Below are 10938 nucleotides of genomic sequence, written 5' to 3' on the forward strand. Positions count from 1 at the left end.
CATATCCACGCAGGCGCAGTAGAGACTTCCTCCTCTTTCTCCAACGGCTCTAGTGACCTTCCCCACACATAGGACTACAGTTCCCAGCGTCCTCCGAGGCCTTGCCTTAATGTACGCGGTTTACGTCACGGCTGCACGTCACTGAGCGAGTCCTCTGTAACCGAGCCTAGCGCGGTATCGTTGGGAGGGAGGGAAGAAAATCGTTTCCTTTCTGGTTCTCAGTGCGGGTGTGGTAGTTGGAGACGGCCTAACGGGGCTGGGAAGCGTCGCGTCCCAAAGCGTCAACGGTAGCCCTTGGCATGCTGGGAATTGTGGTTCTGCCGTAGCCACCATGAAAACAAATCAAAGAGAAGCGAGTCAAGGGCAATTTCCCAGGCGAGGGTCGGCTTCCAGGCAAGAGAGGCCGGGGGTGGTAGGGTGACGCACCTTTAAGGATTGCAGCCAAAGTAATGCTCAGTGGTAGTTGCAAGTCGTCCTATCCAAAAAAGGGGACACTGAAAAGCTGCGAGGAGTTTGTAAATAGCGGAAGCAAGTGAGACCTTCCACAAAAGCGTTGCAATGTATATTCTCGCTTGCTAGGGAGAATTCATTTCATCAGCCTTGCTTGTCCTCCCAACTGGCCATTCTTCTCCGTTCTGGTTTTTCAACGGAGGGCAGAGCTACTCCAGGTATACAAAAAACCCTGGGCACTATGGTTTCCCCTCAAAGAGCACCCTTAACAAACTACAGTTCCCTGGATTCTTTGAAGGAGGCGTGTGGTGTGGAACTGTTACCCATCCCCTGCCAAAATTGAGTTCTTTGATATAATATCCCCTCCCCGAAAATCTTTGGATTTGAGCATATGGATGTCTCACTCGCTTCCCGGTGGCCCCATTTTGGTTCTTCTCTCAGTGGCATTCAAGCCACCTAAGTTCACTTCTAGAATAAATGATCCCTGAAATTGCAAGATGTCATTCAATCATCCAGAGTTCCGCACCAAATGAAGTACGATACGGTCCACAGCATGCAAGGGATCTCTTTTGGAATGTGCAAGCAGTGTACCTTGAGAGATCTGGTATAAACAAAACGTGCACTTGTGACATTGTTTTATTAAAGGTGTATATAGTCAACAACCTTTTAAGATCTGGTGCCAATATCTGAGGCTATCATTCTAGTTCTAAATGCATTGGGGCTGTTTGTTTGAAGAGTGGGTAAAGAAATCTCTCTCAAACAGCAAGTTCACATTTCAAAACAAAACAAAATTGTCGTGTATGGTTTTGACCTCCATAAAGGAATCCAGTAGATTTTCAACTTAATTTTTTATTATGTGATCATCAAAACTGGTTATAAGTATTTTGTGTGGCTTTGGATCCCTTTGGTCAGATACAACTCTGGCGACCACTATTTATGCTTTTGTCACTTTAAAGGTTAACTTTTGAAATACACTCTGTGTGGTATTGGCTTTTACTATCTGTGCTCATTTTGTGGAGGCTCGTTTTATTATAATGGGACTATGTCAGCATCTTTGTTTTTGTCTGTAAGGGACTAAATGGCTTCCCATGCCCATCCCTAAGTTTGGCTAACAGTTCTTTCTTAACAGTAGTATCTGTAGAACAACATGAGGACTGTCTCCCAATTAAATAAGTCTTAATCATATTTTATTTAGTTGATCCAGAAACCCTGTATTTCAGCTACACTAGGGGAGTGGTATTGAAGAATATGCCACCGCTATACTGGTAGAACAGCTGTCATATCCTATATTAACTCAACATTCTCCTAATATACACATTGTTGCCTGTATATTTTTCCTAATACACACATTTTTGCAAAACAACTTTCCATTATGTAATGTATGTTTGTATATTATTCCACAAATATGTGCATATTTATGCACACTTTACCCTAGAATATGAGTGAATATATATATATTACCTGGCAGCATACATTTAAAGCACTCTTATGCCACTTCAACAGTCTCTGCTTGCCCCAAAGAATTGTGGGAATGGCAGTTTCTAAGGGGGTGGGATAACAATCACTGGCTGCGACATCATACAACCTCTCCACAAATAAATAAGAGTGAATGCTCAGAAAAACTCTCACAGTAAAGCAACCTACAACAAACTTTGTGCAAGCAAATTGGGATGAATGCTCAATAAGCAGGTCACCTGGAAAGAACATCTGTCTCCAAAAGTGGCCAGCCCGGTTCCTCGGAGAAATATAAAAGCCGATACTGATAGTGATAGAAATCACTTTTTCTCCATCACTTGTTAAGTCAAAATTTACCAAGGAAGTTCATTTTCAACTATCACGGTATGAAGCCATATACATATTTTTTCTCCATTACTTTAGAGGGATGTTCTTGGAGACTGTCTCTTTGGAAGGTTGCCAGATTGCTTTTAATACAAGATCTATTTGTGTGAGATATGGGGGAAAGGAATTGAAGCAAAAGAGGACTGGAGGATGGAATGTATGGGTAGTGACTATAAACAAATAAAAATATCAGTTCAATTCCTAATAGAAAAATAATACTTTCTTCTTAAACGCAAAGAATCAGTGGAATTTTTGCTCCATCTTGAGATGTTAAAACCTGACGTGGCCATGGCATATTGAAAGATGGCAGAATACTACAGATTGCCATGCTGCTGCTGCTGTTCCTTAAATAGAAATCCACATTCTTGTCCAGGTTGTCCATAGCTAGACAGTGAAAGATGACTGTGTTTCTCCTTGGGGAACTCAGCTTGTCTTTTTCTGAACTGTTCTATCCAGCGACGCGGACTTATAAAAAATATTGGGGGGGCCCGGGAAAGCTCATGAATAATAAATAAGCTCATGAATATGCAAATAAAGTGGCGCCGCCTCCTCGTGAGCGAATAGGGGAGAGCGTGCTGCGCCTATTAATCAGCTCCAAAGGAAATTGGGTGGAGCTTTTGCTCGGGAGGGAGGGCAGGAGGCATGCAGCCCGCCCCCCCTGTGCATTTTGGGCTGGGGGAGGGGCGGCGATGGCGCTCTGCTGGAGGGGCGCCGGAGATTATTGGGGGGGCGGAGCCCCCCCAAACGAATTTTTGAGGGGGCTCGGGCCCCCTCAAGCCCCATGGAGTCGGCGCCTATGGTTCTATCTACTCTTTCTTCAAGCTATACATTCCAATAGATTGTTTATGCTAGTATCCCTTTATCTGGGAGATAAGAATAGCTAATAAAAGCTGTTTGCACTATTCATGGCCTTGAGCAGCTGTCAGATTTTGAAAGGTGGTGTTGGCTTTGAGAAATAACTCTAAACAACTAAGGGTTTTTGCTCTGTGTGTTACTACTGTCCTAATAAGAAATGGACAGCTAAGCCCTCAAATATATGCACTGTCTGGGTGGCAACACTCAGCCTGACACAGTGATCAGCATTACACAGATCACTGCTTGTTGCACCATCTGAATACTTTACACATTTATAATCCAGAAATGTTGAGTGAAACAATGGACCTACACATACACACACCCAGTGCTTTTTTTCTGGGGGTACGCAGGGGTACGCATACCCTTAAACATTTCGTGAATCTTTGTACTTTTGTCCATGTACTGTATTTATTTCCCCCAATTTGAACTATAAAATGGTGACTTTCTTGAGTCAAAATGAGAGTACCCCTAAACATTTTTTAGGAAAAAAAGCACTGCACACACCACATACACAACTTCCTCTTATTCAGACATATGTGTTTGTACTCAATGATCTGAACTTTCACTAACTTTATACTTATTTTTGATATGGCATGAATAAGTCATCCATTATTGGATTACTGCAATGTGTTATACGTGGCACTGCCCTTGAAGATGATCCAGGAACTTCAGTTAGGACATAATTTGGCAGCGAGGTTGCTGAAGGGGATTAAACTATCAGAACATGGTTTGCCAGTCCTCATTTGCTTATATTGGTCGCCACTACATTTCTAAGCCCAGTTCAAGGCACTAGTTTTAACTAATAAAGCCATACGTATATGGTTTGGGACCCCAGTATCTGAAGGTATGCCACTTAACCGTATGAGACTATCCAGATCTTAATATCATCTACATTACAAGATGCACTTTTCAGGATGCCACTTCCTGCTGAAATTTGAATGGTGACAAAGAGAGAGAGATCTTCCTTATTTGGAACGTTTTTCCTTAGGAAACTCACATCATTGCATCTTTTCAACACCAGACAAATGCTATTTCTGTTAATATATTTTAAGAAGCAAGGTATTGAACTAGTTTCCTCCATCCTCAGAACATGAAAACATGATAGTGGTTTTCAAATTTTCTATTATATAGATATAGATATATATGTGTATATTTTATTTTATTGGACTTAAGGAATTGTTACCTTCTCATCTTTTAAAACTTTTCCTGCTGTCATGGGCAAGGCACGTGAAGTCCTAGGAATTGAGGTACACTGGTCTTTGAGGCCACACCACTCCTAAATTAATTTAAGCCCCATTGATTTTAGTGGCATATGCATGTGTGTGTAACTGGGGGCTATATTACAACCTGGGCAGAACAACCCTACCCTTCAAGGGAGAGAAAACTGGAGGCAGACAATCTACCAACTTCACAACCCTGATTGCTTGCATGGCAGAAAGTGGGGGCACATGAACATTCCCCCCCCTCCGGTTGCCAACTTCCTAAAAAAAGTTCAATAACTTTGGCTATGCCCATGTCGCCTGGGATGCATTTGCAAGGGCCATGGGGTTGTGCCCTGAGCCACAACCTGCTGGGAAAATATTGGGAGCTTGGTCTTCTGAACACCTTGTATTATTAGTATTACTATTTCTGCTCTTACAATTTACTGTATTTATTAGCCACCTTTTCTGGGCAGCATGTAACAAAACCAAAACAAAACCACAAAATACAAAAATGCAATTCTAAAAGCTGAATTAAAATAATCCATATAAGACAGAAAGCTGAAAACCATGCTAAACAGCAAAATCCACTATCTTCCAGAAAGGTAAGAGGGGGTAAAATAATGAAAATTTAAAAGTCAGTGAAAATAAAAAGGTATCTGACACCAAAAAAGACATGAAAGATGGTTGCAAGTGAACATTCCATAAACTAGGAATTGCTGCTGAGAAGGCCTTTTCTCCTGTGACCACCCACCGTATTTCAGCTTGCGAGGGCATTCAGAGAGGGGTATCTGAATATGAGCTCAGGGCATGGGTAGGAACACATGGAAGAGGCATGTCAACTGCTTCATTTAAGACAATGGTTGTTAGATAACCATTCTGTATAATGAATCTGTTTAGAATAAATCTATGCCTTGAAATATACTTGAAGGAGTTTCTTTCAACAATTAGTACCAAAAGTCAGATTAAGCACAGCCATTCACATTATAATATTGCTCTTGATGATGATGATGATTACCCTGCTTTTTTCCTGATCGGACACTGACACAACGGAGGCAGAGAAAAAAGACTTTTTGACTGCCTGCACTGCCACAGAATAGACTAGCCTGTGTTCATCACACTCATTCTGAGTTGTTTGAGGTTTTTTTGCCAAACTGTGACCAAACATAGATAAATGTTGAGATCTGAGGGATGTGGTTTTGTGTGTGTGTTTTGGAGTTGGTATTAAAGGAGTTTACTCACAGTAATACTATGTGTAACCTTATAGGCAGGGGGAATTTGTAGAAGACAGCCAATGTAATAGGGTAATATTTTTCCAGGTTTTCCTGGCATCAATTTATTCTGGAATACTGTATTGAGGAGGTACCATACTGAGCCCATGTAGAATAATATTGTCGGTCCTCATTCTCATTCTGTCCCTCATCTCCTCCTTTCCCTTGGAACTCTGCATTCATTCTTTATGTGGCCATGCTTAGAATTCTCACATGGATTGGCCAGCATAAGGAAGCTCAGCTGATTCCTTCAGCTTTCTCTTTCCCCTTTGGAGGTATAGGTGATATCATGTCGAAGAAGGAGCTGACCTCTGTCTTCCTAAACTTATCACAAGGTCGTGCTTGGCTTGAGCTCAATAGGATGGCACTGCACCCAGCCTTTTGGCAGATCAATGCTCAGCAAGTGTACATTGTTGGCATCTGTCTTGAGAGGTAATGGAAGAATGCACTATTAGGGGTAAAGTCAAACCTGCTGTGGCTATAGAAACCAATATGGGAGAGACATGTTTTACTGCAGTTCGGGCAGATGAAGGCATCTGATTTCGCTGTTACAGATGCACCATGGCATTTCCTCTCTTTGCACTCCTCCCAGCAGTCATTTCTCCTCTGGTCACTGCTGTGGATACCCAAGCTGACTGTCTCCAGCTTGCTTGCGACCTATGCATGAACTTGATGTGGTCCAGCTGTTCTACAATGGGGGGAGTTGGGAGTTAGCTTGCCCCTCTTCACTATTTTTCGGTTATGGCATCATTGCTATAGATTTTTCTCCACCCTTCAACTGCATCCTTGAACGTTTGCACACAGAGACCAAATATGATATTGTGAGATTTTCAATTACATTTTGAGAGCTGGAAATCCTTGAAACAAGGAAAAATTGCTACATCTTTATATAAGCAGTAAGTCATAACTCAATGGCAGAGCACGTGCATTGCATGCAGAAGACCCCAAATTCAATCCCTGGCGCCTCTATGTAGGCTGGAAACCCCGTCTGCAGGGTTTCTGTCTGCAACCCTAGAGAGTCAGTGTAAATAATACTGAGCTAGTTAGACCAATAAGGCAGCTTTTTAATGATTTTCTGCTCCACCAGATTAGGGTAATATTCTCCATTGGGTAAGGATGTTTTTTCCCCACCTTGTGGACAGATATTTTTTTATTACATTTGAGGGATATTGATTGCAGGACACAGGTCTCAGCCTATAGAGATAATTTGTCAGCAACTGCCCTTTGTGCTATAGCTCCTCTGGCTCTTAAATAGGTGATGAAAAGTATTTGTGGAGCATCTGACAGACTAATCACAATATTAGGTGGAGCAACTTTAATAATTACTGTATGAAACACGTTTCACACGCAGCTTCCGGAGTGTTAAGACGGCACCCAAGAAGAGCCTGCTGGATCAGGCCAATGGCCTATTTAGCCCAGCATCTGTTCTCAATTGACTGACCAGATGGCTGTGGGAAACCTGGAAGCAGGATTCGAGCATGAGAGCACTCTCCCCTCCTGGAGCTTCCAGCAAGTGGTATTCAGAAGTATTGCTGTCTCCAGGTGTGAAGGCAGAGCATAGCCATCGTGGCTAGTAGCCATGGATAGCTCTCTCCTCCATGAATTTGTCTAATCCTCTTTTAAAGCCATCTAAGTTGGTGGCCATCACTGCCTCCTGTGGGAGCAAGTTCCATCGTTTAACTACGTGTTGCATGGTGAAGTGCGTCCTTTTAACTGTCCAGAATCTTCAAACATTCAGCATCCCTGGATATCCACAAGTTCTAATGTTATGGGGCTAAGGAAGAACTTTTCTTTATCCACTTTCTCCATGCCGTGATGAATATGCATTTACATCCTCTGATTATTTAACGCAAGTGCTATCTTGGCAGTAATATTCAGCTTAGCCACAAGGTGGGAGAACTGTTTAACTTATAAATCTGCCTTTGCTTAAACTTTGTATGAAATCTACACATATGCCTGACATTATTCAATGGCTATTCTAATTGCAAAGCTACATGATGACGCCATGTATGCAGGAGCCTCAGATCTCTCACCATAGAGGAGATGGCCCTTGCACTCAGTAACCTCTGTTGGGTTGTATAGAGATCTCCACTCCCAGGAGAGGAGCCTGAGAGAGGATTCAGATGCAACACAAGTGGAAGGGTAGCAAGAAACACCAGTGTCTTGAACAATATGCAAAAGAGCACACAGCCTTCCTTCAACATTAATACTTTTTAGAATTTTGCAATGCAGTTCTCTACCCCTATATGTAGAAAATTCATATATTAACAAAGATAGCAGAAAAAATGCATATATTAACAAAGATAGCAGGAAAAAATGCATAACCTTATGGAACATTGCTTTGCAAAAACTTGTATTTTAAGTAAAATCACATACAAACACATAGATAGGAGAAAATTGCACTAAGATGTTGATTCATTTCCATGATTAATTTTAAGGGGGGGGGGGAGAGATTAACTAATGTGCAAATGTGTAGAATTGAATTTAAGACTGGAAAAATGAGTTGGAGACAAACTGAAATGGTCAAGTTTGCCCATCCATACACCCCATGTAAACAGTGATAAGATTATACTGTCAAGACACTAGCAGCAGAAACTCACCAAGCAAATTCCCTGTTTGGTTTTAGAGCTAAAGCTGAAATCAGACCCCGTGACATAAGATGTGCAGTGAATGAACTGTGATTCGTGGTTATCGTGCTGTACTTGTCTGCTCCTGCCTTTGCAAAATAGCTCCCTGGGACATTTGTAAAAGGCTTTATAAATAAAAGCTATATTGTATTGTACCCCCAATCTCCCTCTGGTACTTAAAAGACATTTTATCTATTAGGAAATCTTATAACCATAATGTGCCAAACAGATAGACTGTACGTGATAAAAGACCTGCAATAACCAAGCTAGGTGCCACCCTGGGCTTTCTTAACCTTGTTGTCCATGCACAAACCCGCTCCAGGAGAGCCAGCAGTTGTGTTCATAGCAAAGGTTCCTACATGTTGGTTGAGGCAATTGATACTCAGCAGCTGGCTTTGGGGTTTTGTTTTTTAACCAAGTTTAGTACTACTTCTAACTCTCTGTGTGGATCCTCATAAAGTGCTTTCAAACAGAGGCTTAATATGCAGGCAGATCGCTGAGATACCATTGTTGAGATACCTGTAACTCAACTTGGCTTAATTCCTCCATTCCCAAACTGCTGCCATTTTAGCTAAAGTAGACAGTGTTTGTAGTAGACAAGGATGCTTGATGTCATAAGACCTATATGCTTATGAAGGTTGTGTGCCACCTCCAGTCTCTGCTGAGTGGTAGCAAGATTCCAGGCGGTTACAGGGTTGTGTTTCCATTGGGAATCCAGGCATGTCAAAGAGTGTGGCGCTTTAAAATACATGGTTTATTTTACACCTAGATACTGCACAGCTGGGTGGAGGAAGAGAGTTCACACCATTACTTCTCAAGAGGGGCTTGTTCCCCACTGCAGTGCAGCTTTGCAGTCCAAGGCATCCTGCACACCATTCTCGTTCTTCTGTCCCAGCCTACCAAGATGGTTCTGGTAAACAGGTATGGTGGGTTCATTGTAATGGTCTTATGCTGTGTGGGAATGTTTGGAGAGGCAAAGAGGAATGCAGAGGACCTTCCTCTCCACAAATGGAGTCTATCAGACCTTATTCCTCTGATTAACTGTTGTGTTGACATTGGTGGAGTAATTCTTGTGCAGAATGTGTGAAACCATAATCACCTCCTGATGCATGTGAAGATGCTGTCTGAAAAATGTGTGTGACAATGGGAGCAAACCCTAGGCTATGGCTTCCAGATTATTATTAATAGTAAAGCACGAACCCTGTTCTTAAAAGGTAAACTGGTTCTTATGCCAGTCTGTAGAAAATACATTTTCTGAGAACCAGTGCAACATTGAAAATACTAAATGGGGTGGAAGAGTTTCTTTGGACTATATTGCAGACAGGAAGGGTATTTGTCGTGTGTTGTGAATTTTTACTTGCTTAAGAGTTGAACTTGCAGTTTATGATGAGAGGATATCTCATTAATCGGGAATAGGCATGGGAGAATCAGAATATTGTTTATTTGTTTAGATCATGGATCATTCATGACACACCCTGTGTGTTTCTCCCATGGATAAATAAGAAAGGAGGGGGGAGACAGAAAGGAAGGAAATGATTTTGCATGGTTAAGCAGCCACTCCCCTTCGGTTCTGCTAAAAGTGGCAGCCTCCTGCAGCTGTTTTCGTTTTTTAAAAAATTGGGAGACTGTTACACCCATCCCAAGTGTAATATCTAGTTTGGCCTGAGTCATGCAAAATTGCTACCCTCTCAGAGCACAGATCTCATACTCTATACAAAGCCAGCATAATTGTTACCAACTTAGCTATCATAAACAGATATTTGATTTGCCAATCTATATTGCCGTCTCAATAGCAAAAAGGAAGATTAAAAAATGCTACTTCCTGCTTTCCTGACATGAGGCTCTTAAGGTCCAATGCTGTGGATGTGACAGAATTTGGGGGGGGGGGAGACACTCTACAGGTTCTCTAATCTATGACAGCAGGTAGAGACACTTCCTGTTCATTTAGCATTTTATCCCAACTCCTCAAAACAATCTTTTCCATGGAATCCTGATTTCCAGCTGAATTTAACCATTGTCTCAATTACACGGAGAATCTGAAATCCCCTTAAACTTACAAGTGTGAACTGATTCCCAAACAGCATCATATATATCATTTCAAGTTTCCACCTTTAATTTCCTTAACCTAGCCCATCAATTAAATCCAAAAGATAATGATACTTTATTTTTGTGAATATTTCACTTCTATTCTCAGACAACCTAGTCCATCCTATGCAGTGGAGGCTGCCCCACCAGCACCAATCTATCACTAGGGATGGAGGAGAAACATGATTCAGTTTGCACTTGAAGGTGAGCTTACCTAATTTGCACTTTCCAAAACAATACATGGACCAAAGCACAACCATTTTATGAAATTTGCACTTCTCTGAAATTTGTAATGCAGTTTTCCAGCCAAGTAACGTATACAAAAATGCATGTGCTAGGGCGAAGTGTGCATAAACACACACATATTAGTGAAAATAATATATAAAATTCATTACGTTAGGGGAAATTGCTTTGCAAAACTGCATACAAAATGTGTGTGGTCAGAGAAATTAAATAGTAAGGAATTTTCATGAGGATTTTTAAAAATTGCAAACTGGTGAGGAAATGTGGAGCACTGAACTTCAGATTGGAAAAAAATGAGAAACTGAAAGAAATTGAAACTACCAAATTCACCTGCTTCACGTCTGTTCTCAGACAGCCCCTACCAGTCTA

General features: G+C 41.6%; 1 long non-coding RNA gene across 1 annotated transcript; it reads left to right on the forward strand.

Moving 5' to 3' along the window:
* Positions 1–36: 36 nt before the first annotated feature.
* Positions 37–10532, forward strand: LOC128408366 (uncharacterized). Its single transcript, XR_008329054.1, has 3 exons — positions 37–668; positions 9011–9162; positions 10436–10532. It is a non-coding gene; the product is annotated as an uncharacterized LOC128408366 (long non-coding RNA).
* Positions 10533–10938: the final 406 nt, after the last annotated feature.

Source organism: Podarcis raffonei, chromosome 2 (assembly GCF_027172205.1).
Source record: "Podarcis raffonei isolate rPodRaf1 chromosome 2, rPodRaf1.pri, whole genome shotgun sequence".
Lineage (NCBI taxonomy): Eukaryota > Metazoa > Chordata > Lepidosauria > Squamata > Lacertidae > Podarcis > Podarcis raffonei.